Source organism: Petaurus breviceps, unplaced genomic scaffold (genome assembly GCF_028583685.1).
Source record: "Petaurus breviceps papuanus isolate PSGF00001 unplaced genomic scaffold, PetGlider_PUasm1.0 551, whole genome shotgun sequence".
Taxonomy (NCBI): Eukaryota; Metazoa; Chordata; class Mammalia; order Diprotodontia; family Petauridae; genus Petaurus; species Petaurus breviceps.
Window position 1 is genome coordinate 29,039,108 of NW_027186372.1, and position 15,819 is coordinate 29,054,926.

Below are 15,819 nucleotides of genomic sequence, written 5' to 3' on the forward strand. Positions count from 1 at the left end.
GAAGAAGAAGAAGAAGAAGAAGAAGAAGAAGAAGAAGAAGAAGAAGATAGAGCACTGAGCCTGCAGTTGGGAAGACCTGAGTTCAAATCCATCATCAGACACTTCTCAGCTGTGTGACCTTGAGCAAGCCACTTAACCCTGTTTACGTCAGTTTCCTCATCTGTAGAATAAGCTGGAGAAGAAAATGGCAAACCACCCCAGTAACTTCATAGGGTCAAAAAGAGTCAGACATAACTGAACAACAACATACAGAATATGGAAGCAGAAACCAGCAACAAGATGAATACACAAGTGTGGTACAATTGTGCAGGAATAGTGTCAGGAGGTTCAGTGCTGAGGTTCAGAATAAGCTGAGGCAAGAAAGGAAAATGATAGACAACAAAAAGGGATTTTCTTTCAGCTACATTGGGGGAAAGCAGATGTTCAAGGAAGGGATAAGACCACTGCTATGGGAGGGAAGGACAATAATAGCAAACAACAATGAGAACAGATTGCTGCTCGCCTCTTATTTAGTTCCTGCTTTCTCTGCCAATGATAACAATCTCTGGACTGCAATGTATAGAAAAATATTTAGTAGGAAGCTGATACCCAAGATTAGTAGGAAGATAGAAAGAAAGCATCTATTTGTCCTTTAATGAATTCAAATCGACAGACCCAAATGAACATCCCAGGGTATTAAAAGAAGTGGCAGATATGATTGCTGAGGCAGCATCAGTGATTTCTTTAAGATTATGAAGAAAAAGAAAAGTGCTGCAGGACTGAAGAAGGACAAATATCCCAGCATAAGAAAAATGGAAATGGAATAGAAAATAAAAGACTAGGAAGCTTCACTTCAATTCCTGGTAATTCAATTTCTAGAGCATGAGTTTTTAACCTTTTCTTGTGTCATGGACCTCTGGCAGTCTAATGAAGTCTACAGACTGTCTCAGAATGCTTTTAAATACATAAAATAAAATATATAGGGTCATAAAGGAAACCAATTATATTTACACACAGTTATCAAAATATTTTTCAAAACAAGTTCATGGACCCCAAGAACCCCCATTTCTAGAACACTAGGTGTCCCAAAATTTTAGTGTCATTTAACACTTTAATATATTGACTAGATTAAATAACTTTAATAACTTAAAACAGAGGTTGGGAACCTTTGGCCTCAAGGCCGCCTGTGACCATCCTAGGTCCTTTGACTGAGTCCAAGTTTTATATCACAAATCCTTTTATTGAGGAGATTTGTTCTGCGAAGTTTGGTTTCAGTCAAAGGGCCACATTTAAGGATCTAAAGGGCCACATGTGGCCTTGAGGCCACAGTTTCTCCATCCCTGGCTTAAAACTTTATTCAGACTTTGGGGACACTGTATATAAGTAAGGAGGTGGTTAATGAACATGGTATGGGGGGAGCAATGAACACAAAGAACGAGTTGGATTCATGAAGAACAGACCATGCCAAATAACCTAATTTTCTGACACAATAGTGAAACATGTAAAGTCTTACACTTGGGTTCAAAAAATCAACTTCAGGAATTCAAAATAAGAAAGATATAGCTAGACAGAAGCTCAGCTAAAAAGAACTCCATGTTCTTCAATATGAATCAACAGTGTGCTTTGACAATCAGCTAATGTGATCTCAGTTTGCATTAAGAAAGGTTCTCAATAAGTAATCAATAAACAAGCATCTATTAAATACCTGTTTTGTGCCAAGCACTGTACTAATCTCTAGAGATATAGATACCAAAAAATTATGCAATTCCCTACTCTCAAGAAGTTTACCACCTATCAGGGGAGACAACATATACATATATAGATGTATACAGAATAAGTATATGCAGAAAAAAAAAATAAATACAGGTTAGTTAAACATAAGGTAGGTAGGAAGAGAAGCCAGCGAGGAAGGGAAGGCACTAAGAATAGGGAGTAATCAGAAAAGGTTTCATGTAAAAGGTGGTGTTTAAACAGAGTCTATGAGGTGGAATTCTGAAAGGAGCACATTTGCTTAATGGGGGATAGCCAATGGAAAGGCAAAGAGATGGAAAAGTGGATATCATGCATATGGAACAGAGAGAAGGCTAGTTTGGCTCAACTGGGAAGGGAGAAATGTAAAATTAGTCTGGAAAGGCAGGGGAGAGTCAGGTTGTGAAGAACTTTAAAAACCAAAGTGAGAATTTAACATTTTATGTCGGAGTTATTGGGGAGCCAATGAAGTTTGTTGAGTAAGGGGATTGACCTAGTCAGATCCACACTTAGGGAAAAATCAACTTGGCAATAGTATGGAGAATAGATTGGAAGAGGGAGATCTAATAGAAGGGCATTACAATAATCCAGTGAGATGTGATGAGGGTCTGATATAAAGTGGTAGATGTGTGATATGAGAGATATCACAGAGGGAGAAAGAGAAAGTTTTGACAACTGACTAGAAATATAGGGTGAGATAGAGAATCCAAGGATAATACAGAAGTTATAAACCTAAGAGACCAGAAGAATAGTGGTGTTGTTTATAGAAGTAGAGAAGTTCAAAAGGGATGAATTCAGGGGGAAATATAATGAGTTTGTTTTGAGCCTGTCTTAGAGAACTCCATTTGAAATGTCTAAAAGGTAGTGGTTTACATGTTACTGAAGCTCATTAGAGAGACTAGGGCTAGAGATCTATATCTTTGAGGTACCTGCATAGAAATGATAAATAAACCCAGAAGAGCTGATAAAGTCAACAAGAAAGTTTAGGGAGAGAAAAGAAGAGGCTTTTCTCAGGAAAAGCCTCAAGGAATACATACAGTAAGGGAGTGGAATGTGAATTGTGAGCTAGAAAAGTTAAATTTCCCCCTACCCAGAATGCTCTCTCTCTTAACTCCTGTATCTTAGAATCCCTAGCTTCCTTCAAGAACCAGTTCAAACTCCACCTCCTGTAGGAGGTCTTTCCCAGCCCACCTCCCACCCAAGTTTTTAGTACTTCCCCCTCTAAAGTTATCTTGTATTTACTCTGTACAAATCTTTTTGCTTCTTTTTTGAATACCCAGTAACTAGCACAATTCCTGGCACACATGGTAATGGGCATTTAATAAATACTTGTGGATTAATTGAAAAAGAATGAGAAGGATTGGTCAGATAGGTAGGAAGATAACCAGGAAAGAGTATTACCACAAAGAAAAAGAGGGGAAAGAGTGACCAGGAAAGAAGGTATCCAAAGGCTGCTGAGAGATGTGCGGCAGTGTAAAGACCAAGAAAAGTTGATCAGACTTGACAATCAAGAGATCATTGGGAGGCGGCTAGGTGGCACAGTGAATAGAGTGCCAGACCTGGAGTTAGGAGGACCTGAGTTCAAATCCGGCCTCAGACACTTAACAGTTACTAGCCGTGTGACCTTGGGCAAGTCACTTAACCCCAAATGCCCTGCATTCCCCCTTCCAAAAAGCAAAAAAAAAAAAAAAAGACAGATCATTGGTAACTCAGGGAGAAAGTGATTCATATTGAATAAAAACGTCAGAAGTTATAGTGTAAGGGTTGACGAGTGAAAAGAGATAACATGAAAGAAATGAATGGCATAACATTTTCTAGGTGTATTGCTGAGAAAGAAAAGAGAGATATAGACTGATAAGGTCTAATAAAGTTGTTTTGTTTTGTTTTTTCAGGGATGGAGGAGATTGGACATATTAGAAGACAACAGGGAAAGAACCAGTGAAAAGGGAGAAATTAAAGATTAGGGAAGGGGGAATGATTGAGGAGGCAATCTATTGAAGAAGATAGAAGGAGATGAGATTAAGAAAACATAGAGAGGGGTTGGCCTTGGGAAAGAGGAAGCCACCTTATTATCATTGTCCCAACTAGGGAAGCGATAGTTATGCTATATTCAACCTCATTAAGCAACATCTGGAGTATTGTATTAGTCCTGGGTACCACAGAAATAATGGGTTCTTGAGATTATGCCAGTTGAAGGAAATGGGATGTTTAGCTTGGAGAAGAGATGACTTAGAAAGGATTTACAGTTAAGTGGGTTTGAAATTGGTTGAATGCATGGACCCAAAAGTAATCATTAGTGAATCATGGTCTAACTGGAAAGACAACATACAAATAACTATACAAAAAAGATACATACCAGTTAAATTGGAGGTAGTCTTAGATGGAAGGCATAAAATGAAGGAACGGGAAAGCCTTCTTACAAAAGATGGAACTTTGCCTGAGACTTGAAGGAAGCTCAGTAAACCAGGAGGAGGAGATGAGGGGGGAAAGAGCACGAGGCCTGAGGGACAGTCAGAGAAAATGCTCAGAGTTGAGAGATGGGGTGTAAGGAATAGCAAGGAAGTCAGTATAGTAACAATAATGATAATAACTAACATTTATATAGTGCTTACTTAGTGCCAGTAAGCACCATATTATTTACTATGCTTATTGTGTATACATTAGATGCAGTATTTGCTGTGCTAAGTGCTTTGCAGTTATTATCTGATTTGAATTTGAGTTAGAAATATATCTAACAAAGGCCTGAAGATCTTAGTGGACTACAAAGTCAGTGTCAGTTAAGAGTGTGGTACAGGAACTTAAAAAGAGGCTACATTAAAAGAGTTTCATCAAAGAGCACCAGGCCTGAAGTCAGGAGGACCTGAGTTCAAATCCAGTCTCATACACTTGACACACTCACTAGCTGTGTGACCTTGGGCAAATCACTTAACCCCAATTGCCTTGCCTCACTCCCTCAAAAAAAAAAAAGTTTCATTTTCCAGGGCTAAGCATGTGATAGTCCTATTCTACGCTGATCAGACTCTTTCCTGATTAGAACACATCAAAGGTATTGTTTTCAGTTCTGGGCACCAGAAATAGAAAGGACAGTAATAAGTAATTAGGCACCCAGAAAATAGCGAATGGACTCTATCATGCTATATGAGGAGAAATCAGTTGTAGAAACCAGGGGTGTTTTGATTAGAAAAGGGAAGACTTATGGGGGACATTGGGACTTGGACATTTGGAAAGTTGTAAAGTGAAAGAAAGATTACAACTGTCTTATTTGGCCCCAGGAGGCAAAAGTAGAAGCAGTGGGTAAGGATAACAGAAAGAAAGATACCATCTCTCCATAGTAGGATGGGCTGGCTGCCTTTGGAGGGAGTGGAACCCAGAGCAGCAGCTCCCTCCTCCTCCTCCCCTGCCCTGGTTCCCAGGATCTTTCACTAGGAGGAGAGAAACAATTGATTATAAAGGACTCAAGGGGAAAATATTAATTAATGAAGAAATGGAGCCTCTGCAATGCACAGGAGATCCAGACTCAGAAGGAAAATGGTAGAGAAGAATGAGCAAAACAACCCATTTCCTTATGCCCCTTGAATTACTTCTGATCACTTTCTAATAACTCTCACTCTATGTCTTCAAGAAAAAACTGATTGACCCTTTGTTGGGGATATTTCAGAGGGGATGTTTATTCTGTAACGGTTAAATTAGAAGGCTCCTGAAGAGGGTCCCTCCCCTTCTGAGATTCTACCATTCTCTCCAGGGTCTGTTAGGTTACCCACGCTGGAGGGAAAGCCACAGAGAGATAAGTTCAATGCTTTAATTTTCATTTAACCTGGGTCACTGACCTGATAGTTGAACAATTTTAGACAGAATCAGGTCCTTAGACTAAGAAGCCAAGAGTCTCTTGAAATCAATAAGTAAGATTAAAGAACCCCCTCTGTCATGGTCATTAACCATGTAACTGAAGTGATCATTAGCCACTGTACCTTAAGCATCTCAACAGTCTTCTTATTCAGAGAATTAACACTCTAGGTCACCGCCTCATTGCACAATTTATACATCATGCATTGGGTTCTGGGTTCCTGCCTCTTTGCCTACAAATGGAATTCAGGAGCCTCAGTAATATAGGATCTTGCCAAAGCACTTGAGGGTGGACCTAGAAATAAACAATCTATGATGCATTTGTTAAAGTGCTCAACTTGGAGTCAGTGGACCCAGTTCAAGTCCTAATTCTATTGCTTGTGACCTATATGACCTTGGCCAAGACACTTAACCTCTCCAGACCTAAGTTTCTTTACCTGTAAAATGAGAAGGTTGTATATGACCTAAATATCTCTTCCAGATCTCATTCTATGATCCTATCAGTTCACTGGTGAGGAAGACCTACCTTGTCTTTCATCAGCTATTCACCTCAAAAGAGAAAGGTTCAGTGTTCACCTTCATAACAAAGAGGACACCTTAATCATAGCAAATCTACAGAGTAAATCGATAGCCTCATTTGCAGCAGGAAAAATGTCCTCAATTAGATACATTAAGATGAAATGTTCACTGGAAACCTCCTACCCCCAACAAAAGACTGTTAGAGATGAGCAGCTTCCTGGACTCAAAGGCAGAAAACACACACACACACACACACACACACACACACACACACAGGCATCACACACACACAGAGGCATCACAATCCTCCCCATCTCATACTCCTCAAAGGACAAAGCTCTTTTGTTATAAACAATGATCTTGTGATATAGGCAGGGCAGCTTTTATCAGAACTAATTTCTAAGTGAAAGAACTGAAACACAGCATCGCTGAAAGATTACAAGCAGTGGAAGTCCAGAACATAACAGACCCAGAATGGAGCATGTGTCCATGAGGTATGACTGACAGATGCTGGTTCAGACGAGATGTCTCCACCAAGGAACTGGCTAATGTGGAAGGAAAGGATATCAGGAATCCACAAGATGCCAAGGTGAGCAGCCAAATAGGAGAGCATTGGCAAGGTGCTGAATGTAAGAAAGCCAAAATCAGTGGCCAGAGATGCAAGTTTAGCAAGAATAGGATTATAGGATCATAGATTTGAAGCTAAATGGGAGCAAAAAATACCATCTAATCAAACCTTCTCATTTTACAAGTGAGGAAACTAAGGCCCAGAAAGTTCAGTTACTTGTATAAGGCCACAAAGATAGTAAATGAGAAGACCTAGGTAAATGGGCATGAGTCCACAGTCAGGGGAATAACATCTAGAGATAAAGACCAGGCAGGAGGGTCCAAGCGAGGCATGCAGGAAGAAATCTGCATTAAATAATCTAGAGCAGATAATAAGAGACTTTGAAACAGACAGCCTGACTCTAGCCCTGTCTCTGACACAGCACTCAGCCTAATTGACTTGTCAAGTAATATTATGTATTAGAGTCTTTTGTGCTTATATGCCCTTATTACACTGAGCACACCAGGGAGTAGGGTCTTATCTAATATTCATTCCTTCCCCAAAACCTAGGCCTGGCACTCCAGTATCAATCAATTAATCAACAAAGCATTTATTAAATCCTTACTGTGTGCCAGGCTCTGTGTAGGGACTAAGGGTATGAAGGACAAAAATTATTCCTGCCCTCAGAGAGTTTACATTCTAAGGGGGAAAACAAGCAGGAAAATAACATACAAAGTACATGAAAAGTCAATAGGAAGTTAGCTTAGAGGGGAAAACAGTAGCAGGTAAGTGGACAAGGAAGTGCCTCCAACAGTAGGTGGGATTTGAGCTGAGACTTGAATCTGGGAAAACTAAGAAGTGGAGGGGAGGAAAAAGAGTGTTCTAGGCATGGGGTCTGCTAGTGCAAATGTATACAGATGGCAAATGGCATCTTGTGTCCAAAGAATGCAAGTAGGAGATGAATAGTAAAATGAGTGGAGAGGAATAGGATGTAAGAAAGGTAGAAAGAAGTCAGGTGACAAGGAGCTTTGAAGGGCAAACAGAGAACTTTATATTTGATCATGAAAGTAATAGGGAGCCATTGAAGATCAATGAGCAAAGAGTGGCATGGCCAAGCCTACATTTCAGGAAAATCATCTTGAGAACTGGGTGCAGGATGGATTAGAGCAGGTAAAGATTTAAGGCAGGAAGAAAAATTAGAAGGCTATTGCAATGATTCCATGTGAGAGAGGATGAAGAGTATTGTAGTATTGTAGCCATATGAGTAGAAGTTGGTGGTGGTGGTGGTGGTGAGTCGTTTTAGTCATGTCTGACTGTTCATGACCTCATTTGGGTTTTTCTCAGCAAAGATACTAGAATGTTTTGCCATTTCCTTCTCCAGATCATTTTACAGATGAGGAAACTGAGGCAAACAATCAAGTGACTTGCCCAGCCTCACACAGCTAGTAAGTGTCTGAGGCCAAATTTTAACTCAGGAAGATAAGTCTTCCTGACTTCAGGCCTGGCATTCTATCCACTGCAGTGCCACCTAGTGTGAGTGGAGGGAAGGTTGTATGAAAGAGATACTGTGAAAGTAGAACTGACAAAATCTGGCAACAGATATGTAGGCTAAGTATTAGTGAAGAACCAAGGATGGGTCCAAAGTTAAGTATGAGCCTTGGTGACTGAGAGAATTACACTACCCTTGGGGAAAATAGGGAAGCTTGGAATAGAGGAGCACTGAGGACGGGAAGGAAGATGAGTTCAGTTTGGGATATGGTGAGTTTATGGCATCTATGGTATATTCAGGTCAAGATGTCTAAAAGGTACTTGGTGATGTGGGACTGATGTTCAGGAGAGAGACAGGCTGGGTGTAGAGATCTGGGAACCATCTAATAGAGATGGTAACTGATCATAACAAGATTATTAAAATTATTAATTATTATTAATAACCTCACAATGAGATTATCAAAATAAAGCAGAAAGAGGGCCCAGGACAGAGCCTTGGGGAATATTTAGTTGGTGTGACATGGATGAGGAGATAGCAAAAAAGACTGAGAAGGAACAGACACATAGGTAGGGAGTGACCCAGCAGAGAGCAGTATCAAGAAAACCTAGACATAAGAGAGTCTCACTGCGGAGAGATCAAGAAGGAGGAGCACTGAGAAAAGGTGGCTGGATTTTGGAATCTAAAATATCATTGGTGACTTTGGAGAGGGCAGTTTCAGTCAAATGATGAGGTCAGAAGCCAGACTACAGAGGGTTTAAAAGTGAGAGAAAGGAAGAGAAGAGCAGGCAGTTAATGTAGGTGGTTTTCTCAAGGAATTTAGCCCAGTGGGAGAGGAGAGATGTAAAATGATCAGTAGCATGAATGGTGGGATCAAATGCAGGTCTGGGTTTTCTTTTGTGCTGTTTTTTTAAGGATGGAGGCAACAGAGGCATATTTTTAGGCAGTGGCAAAGAAGCCAGTAAATAGGGAGAGACTGAAAATAAACAAGAAGGGATAATAGAGCGGAGAATCCACTGGAAAAGATAGAAGTGGGTAAGATCAGGGGTAAATGTCAAGAGATTTCTCTTGGTGGATAGAGGGGTCACCTCTTCATCAGAGATTGGAATGAAGGAATAGATGGTGGGAGAAGAAATCTGAGGGCTATGAGACAGAGATGGAGAAGAGGGTGCTCTCAAAAGAAGGCTTCAATTCTTTCAGGGAAGCATGATGTGAGATCTTTAGTAGAGAGAGTGAGGTGAGAAAGTGATGTGGAGGGCTTGAGGAGAGACAAGAAGGTTCTGTTTTAAGTAGAATAGTGAATGAATTAGGAAGGAGTGGAATAATTGCCTTGCTGTGGTGAGGGCCCAGTTGAAATTATTATAGGCATTGAAATGTTTGTTGCTGGATAAGACATTAAGACATGTTAGAGTAGCAAAAATGGATTATTAGCATTGGTTGTAGGACCAAATTTTTTTTACATTTTCCTGTTTTTAAGGTGCTTTCTTGATATTGTCTTTACATAAATGAGAGCAAGTATGCACTCCCCAAAATCAGTCAGTCGGTCAATCAACAAACATTTGTTAAGCGTTTACTGTACCATGCACCATGCTAAACTCTAAGGACACAAAGAAAGACAAAAACACAGTCCTGTCCTCGAGAAGCTCACAGTCCAATGGAGGAGACAACATGTAAACAACTAGGCACATAAAAGATATATAAAGAGTGGGTGGAAAGTGATCTCAGTGGGTGAAGATCAGGAAAGATCTTGTGCAGAAGGTGGGATTTGAGTTGAAGCTTGAAAGAAGCCAGAAAACATAGCTTGGAAAACACACATAGGTGCTTTTAGCTGCTACTATACACAAAGAAGCAAATACAGGCCGATGGAGCAGCTCTCCAGTTTTCACACAGACAAGTGATCCATCCAGGGATCCACAAAAAAACAAATAATCTCACATTTGGTGCCAAGGCCCTGGTTTCTCACCTCTCCTCACTGCACTGCTCTCCCTCCTATATATCACCCTTTGAAGAAAAGATCCAGTGGGTCCCACAGAGACAGACATGACTGAAAGACAGATTTCCTGGCTGTTCTTTCTCAGGATGTAGTGAAGTCAATGACATAGCAGACTGATGTGAAGGCGAGAATAGCATTTAGCCATCTTCCAGTCTCTGTGCAAGTAGGAAGCACTACATCTAGGTCAGAAAGACAAAATGATCAGCATAAAAAGAGAAGAGAGTAACAGTTAGAACTCAGAAGGGCTGCGCAGTGGGTCTGTTTGCTTCTATCCATTTATCACCAGGAACTGATGATAATGCACCCAAATGACAATACCGCTATAATTTAAATCACCCTTTTCAGTTGCCAGTTAGATTGATTATTGTTTTAAGGGTTTGGTTGTTTTTTTTTTATCAGTGTGTTTTTAGATAGATCTTTATGTGGCTTATTTTATTCCCCAACACTTTTCTTTACAACAGTACCCCCCAAAAAATCTCTTTACAAATGCAATCAGATTTTTGTTCATCTTGTGCCTATTTGGATTCTTGCCTCCATATCTGACCTTTGCTACTAGACTTCTCTATTTTAGTGGTGTTCCACTTCCTTTAGCCTCTTCCTTCTGGTCTTCAGTCCCACCCTCCTAATTCAATATCTGTAGGTAGCTAAATAATGCAGTAGACTTGAGTTCAAACCTAACCTCCCATAGTAGCTGGATGACCTTGGGAAAGTCACTTAACATGTGTATGCCTCAGTTTCCTGATCTATAAACTATGGATAATAATAGCACCAACCTCCAGGGTTCTTGTGAGGATAAAATATTTATAAAGCTCTTTGTAACCTTAAAGTGTCATATAAATGCTAGCTATTACTTGATGATAATATATATTACATGTATCATCCAGGCAGTTGAACAATGAAGATGCAGAAGGAGTGAGACAACAAAATCAGGTATCCCTGACCTTAAAACCACATAAATACAAATTTTACAAAAGATCAGTTTTACACCACCTTGGACTTAAAGCTTCCTTGTAGGCAGAAACCACATCTGACTCATGTGGGCCTCAGATGGAAATTGTCCTAGCACGTTATTTTTTTTCTTATATTCATTGTTCTGTAGACTGTTGCACAGGTATTACAAATAACTTTTTATAGCTGAAAAAAAGTACTGCAGTTGTTTACAAATTACTTGGTATAAGCAATAATGTTGTTAGTGTTTTATTTTGAGATCACAATTGAGACCGCATGTGCGTGTGTGTCTGTGTGTACGTGTGTGTGTTACTGATGACACTTGGATGACTCAAAAAGTCTGGCCTTGACCAGATAAAACTAGACTGAGCTGATTCAGTTACTTGTCTATAAACTGTGTTGGATTTCATGCCATACATCTATGTCTCATTATTCACTTGTGTGAATTTTTACTTCAGTGGTTCTTAAATATGGATCCTACTCCAAGGAAATATGTGGAAAGTTGTAGATATTGCAGAGCACACCTCAATGACCACTACAGATACTGTAACAGCTATTGAAGTAAAGAAATCAAGCATTTTGGGGAAGCCAGGTAGCATACTAGATAGAGAGCACTGGACTTGGAGTCAGGAGGACCCAAGTTCAAATCTGACCTCAGATACTTGACACTTACTCACTGTATGACCCTGGACAAGTCACTTAACCCCTATTGCCTCATCAAAAAAAAAAAGAGAGAGAAGTTAAGCATTTCAAGGGTCAGTCGAGCACATAATGAAAGACAATCAATTACATCAAAGTACAAAGGAAATGGAGGTCAAAATAGAAAAACAACACAAAGAACTGACAAAAGATTGTTATAAAACAGCCTGTTTAATCCTTAGAAAATAAGCAAAGAGGGCGGCTAGGTGGCACAGTGAATAGAGCACTGGCCCTGGAGTCGGGAGGATCTGAGTTCAAATCCAGCCTCAGACACTTGACACATTTACTAGCTGTGTGACCTTGGGCAAGTCACTTAACCCCAATTGCCCTCCCCTCCCCCCTCCAAAAAGCAAAAAAGAAAATAAGCAAAGATATTCAGACAGGCCTGGCTGCTGGAGGGGTTGTTATTGATTTCCATAAAGTAAAACATAAACTTCTTGAAATTAGAAAAATGGCAAGGAGACTAGAAAAAGAAAAACAACTGTTAACCATTCCTATGAAGAAAAAATCCTTGATAGGGACAAGACAATACAAGGACAAGAGCACGGAAGTCTGAAAAAATAAATTTGTACCAATAAAACTCACTTGTTCTCTTAAGGTTGTACTAAAACTTTTCTCAGAAGTTCAGGTGGTACTGTAAGATCTTGGTATCTTCAAAAGACTGCAAAATATCCACCCCCAAAAAAAATGTTTGGAGGGTTTTTTATTTCCAGTGGACCTGGGAGTCTTGTCTCCACTGAGGGAAGGTTTAACTCCGATAAATATATTGATTGATATACTAAGAATCAGAATTATTGGAGCAGCTAGGTAGCGAAGTGAGTAAAGCATCGGCCCCAGAGACAGGAGGACCCATTCAGTTCCAGCCTCAGACACTTAACACGCACACAAAAATCTAGCCGTGTAACCTTGGACAAGTTAGTTTAACCCCAATTGCCCTCCAAAAGGCAAACAAAAAAAAAGGAATCAGAATTATTCCAGAATTATAGAAATGGAAATGGACTACTACAGTATGACTTTACAACAAATCCCACTTCATCAAAGTTCATGTCAGTCAGTCAGTCAACAAGCATTAATTATTTACTTTGTGCTAGGGCCTGTGCCAAGAGCTAGGGATAAAAAGAAACACAAAAATAATTCCTGTCCTGAAGGAGCTCACATTCTAATGGGAGAGACAGCATGTAAATAATTAGGTATATACATGATATATGCGGAATAAAGAGCAGATAACCTCTGAGTGCAAAGTTACCGCAGGAGGGATAGTGAAAAACCTCCTACAGAAAGTAGGACTCAAGGAAGTCAGAGAAACCAAAGAGAAGAAGTGAGGGGGCAGAGCGTCCAGTCATGAAGGACAGCCAGGGAAAAGATATGGAGACCAAAATGGAGAGGGTTATGTTGGAGGAAATGCAAGTAGGCCAGAGTAACTAAGTGTGTGGAGGGGACTGAAGTATGTCGCTCATGAGAATAAACCGCAAAATCTGAAATAGTTTTAAGAAGAAATTTATTAAGTCTTTAGGTGGAGGACAGTGAGTCAGAAAGGACATATGGCACCCTCTCATCTAGGCTCTGGAAGGTTATGTTATATAGAATTTATCCAAGGGTGCCTGCACACAAACCACACTCACCAGTTAAGCGATTTTGCCAAGAGGGCAATTGAAAGCAAGAGAGATTGAGATGTACATGAGTAAATATAAATATCTAATAAAATTTGGGTGAAGCTAAAACAAAAGGGAGCCCAAAACACTAGCTTGGGTAGGCCCATCACAAATCCTGGGTGTGGTAACTCAAAACAAGAATGCTCTGAGTAGATCCAAGACAATCCAAGGCAAAATATCTTGTGATCACCTCCAGCATTACCAGAGAGTCATAGATGGCTCTGGAAAAGAAAGTGAGGCTGGTTTCTTTGCACAGCCCTCCCTCACTTAGATCCAATTCATTTGCAAGTCATAGCATCACCTTCCTGATGTCATGGTCCTCTTTGAGATGAAATGACAAACAACAAAAAACAACAGAGTTACTAGGGTCAGGTGACAGTCTGGATATGGACAACCTTTAATCACATAAGGTTGGATTTAAACAGTATAATGATTTTTCCTGAACAATATAATAAATCATTTTTTCCCACAAGTATAGGAAGATGGGAAAGGTCAAAAGGGATCAGGTTATAAAAAATTTAAATGCCAAACTAATGTAATAGGAAGTTACTGGAACTCATTAAGCATGAGGTTGACAGAGACAGACTTAGACTTTTATTTTTTTTAATCACCCTGGTATCTTCAGGAAGGATGGTTTGGAGTAGAGAGAGACTCGAGAAAGGGAGACCAATCAGAAGGCTATTTAAATTGTCCAGGTAAGAGATATCAAGAGCCTGAATTAGGGTTGTGGCAATGTTAGTAGAGAGGAGACTATAGAAAAGATATTGTGAAAGTAGAAGTCACAAGATCTGTCAATAGATTGAGTATGTGGATGAATGACAGCAAGAAGTTGGGGGATAACTTCTGCATTCACCTGAGGTGGAGTAGACAGCATGGCCATCAATGACCCCTTCAGTGACCTCAGCTACACGGTTTATATGTTTCTATATGATTCCACCCATGGCAAGGTCAAGGGCACTGTCAAGGCTGAGAATGGAAAGCTTGTGAACTTTGTTGACTAAGAGGATGATGGTAACCTTGACAATAATAAGGAAGTTGAAAGGAGAGGAGGTTTGAGAGAGAAAGATAATGAATTCCGTTTTGGACATGAGTTTTCAACACATAAAGGCCATCCAGTTACAAATGCGCAAACGGCATCTGAATGTATAGACCTAGGAATAATCTATGTAGACATGATAACTGAATCCGTGGCTGATCCTGAAATCAGCAAGGAGATTTTATAGAGGGAAAAGAAAGGAGGGTTCAACACTGAGTTTTAAGGGACAAGCCATGGTTAATGGGAGTGACAGAGATTAAGAACTAGCAAAGGAACCTGATAAAGTGATGTCAAACAGAGAGGAGGAAAATCAGGAGGGACTGGTGTCCTGAAAACTCAGAGAAGAGACAAGAAGGTGAAAAACAATATCAGTGCTTCAGAGAGGTGAAGAAGAATGAAGATGGAGAAAGGTCATTCGAAGATATTCTAAGAATTGATTCAAATTTAGAAGAATGAATTCTACAATTGATAAAAGTACATGAACAGATAGTTCTCAAAGGAAGAAATCTAAGCCATCAATAGCCATGTGGAAAAATGTTCCAAATAACTTACACTTAAAGAAATACAAATTAAAGCAACTCCAAGGTTCCACCTCATACCCATCATATTGTTGAAGTTGACAAAATGGAAAAGTACCATATGTTAGGGAAAATATGGGAAAATAGGCACAGTAATGTATTGTTAGTGGAGATATGAATTGGTCTAAACATGCTAGAAGGCAATTTAGAACTACACTCCCAAAGTTTTTAAACTATACATAGTCTTTGGCCTAACAATACCAGTACTAGACCCACACCTCAAAAAGAAAAATGAAAAGGATGCATACAAACAAAAATATTTACAGCAGCTTTTTGTGGTGACAACCAGAAACTGAAAGTGGTACCAATCAATAGAGGAATAGCTTAACAAAATATGGTATATAAATATAATGCAAAACTACAGCATCAGTCACTTAGTCGATAAACATTTATTAAGTGTCTACTATATGCTAGGTACTGCGCTGAGGATGTGACAAAAGTAAAAGAGTCCCTGCTCTCAAGGGACTCCCAGTCTAATAGGGGAGACAACATGCAAATCACTATGTAAGTCCAGGGTATACATAGGAATTGTAATTGGAAATGGTCAACAGAGGAAAGGCACTAGAATTAAGGAGAATATGGAAAGACAACCTATAGAAAGTAAGATTCTAGCTGGTACTGAAACAAAACCAGGGAAGCCAGTAGGCAGAAATGAGGAGGAGAGTGTTCTGTGCGTGGGATACAAGCAGTGAAAAAACCTGGATTCAGGAGCTGGAATGTCTTGTTTGAGGAACAGTAAGGAAGCCAGAGTGGCTGAATACAGAGTATGTGGCAGAGGAGGGGCTTAAGG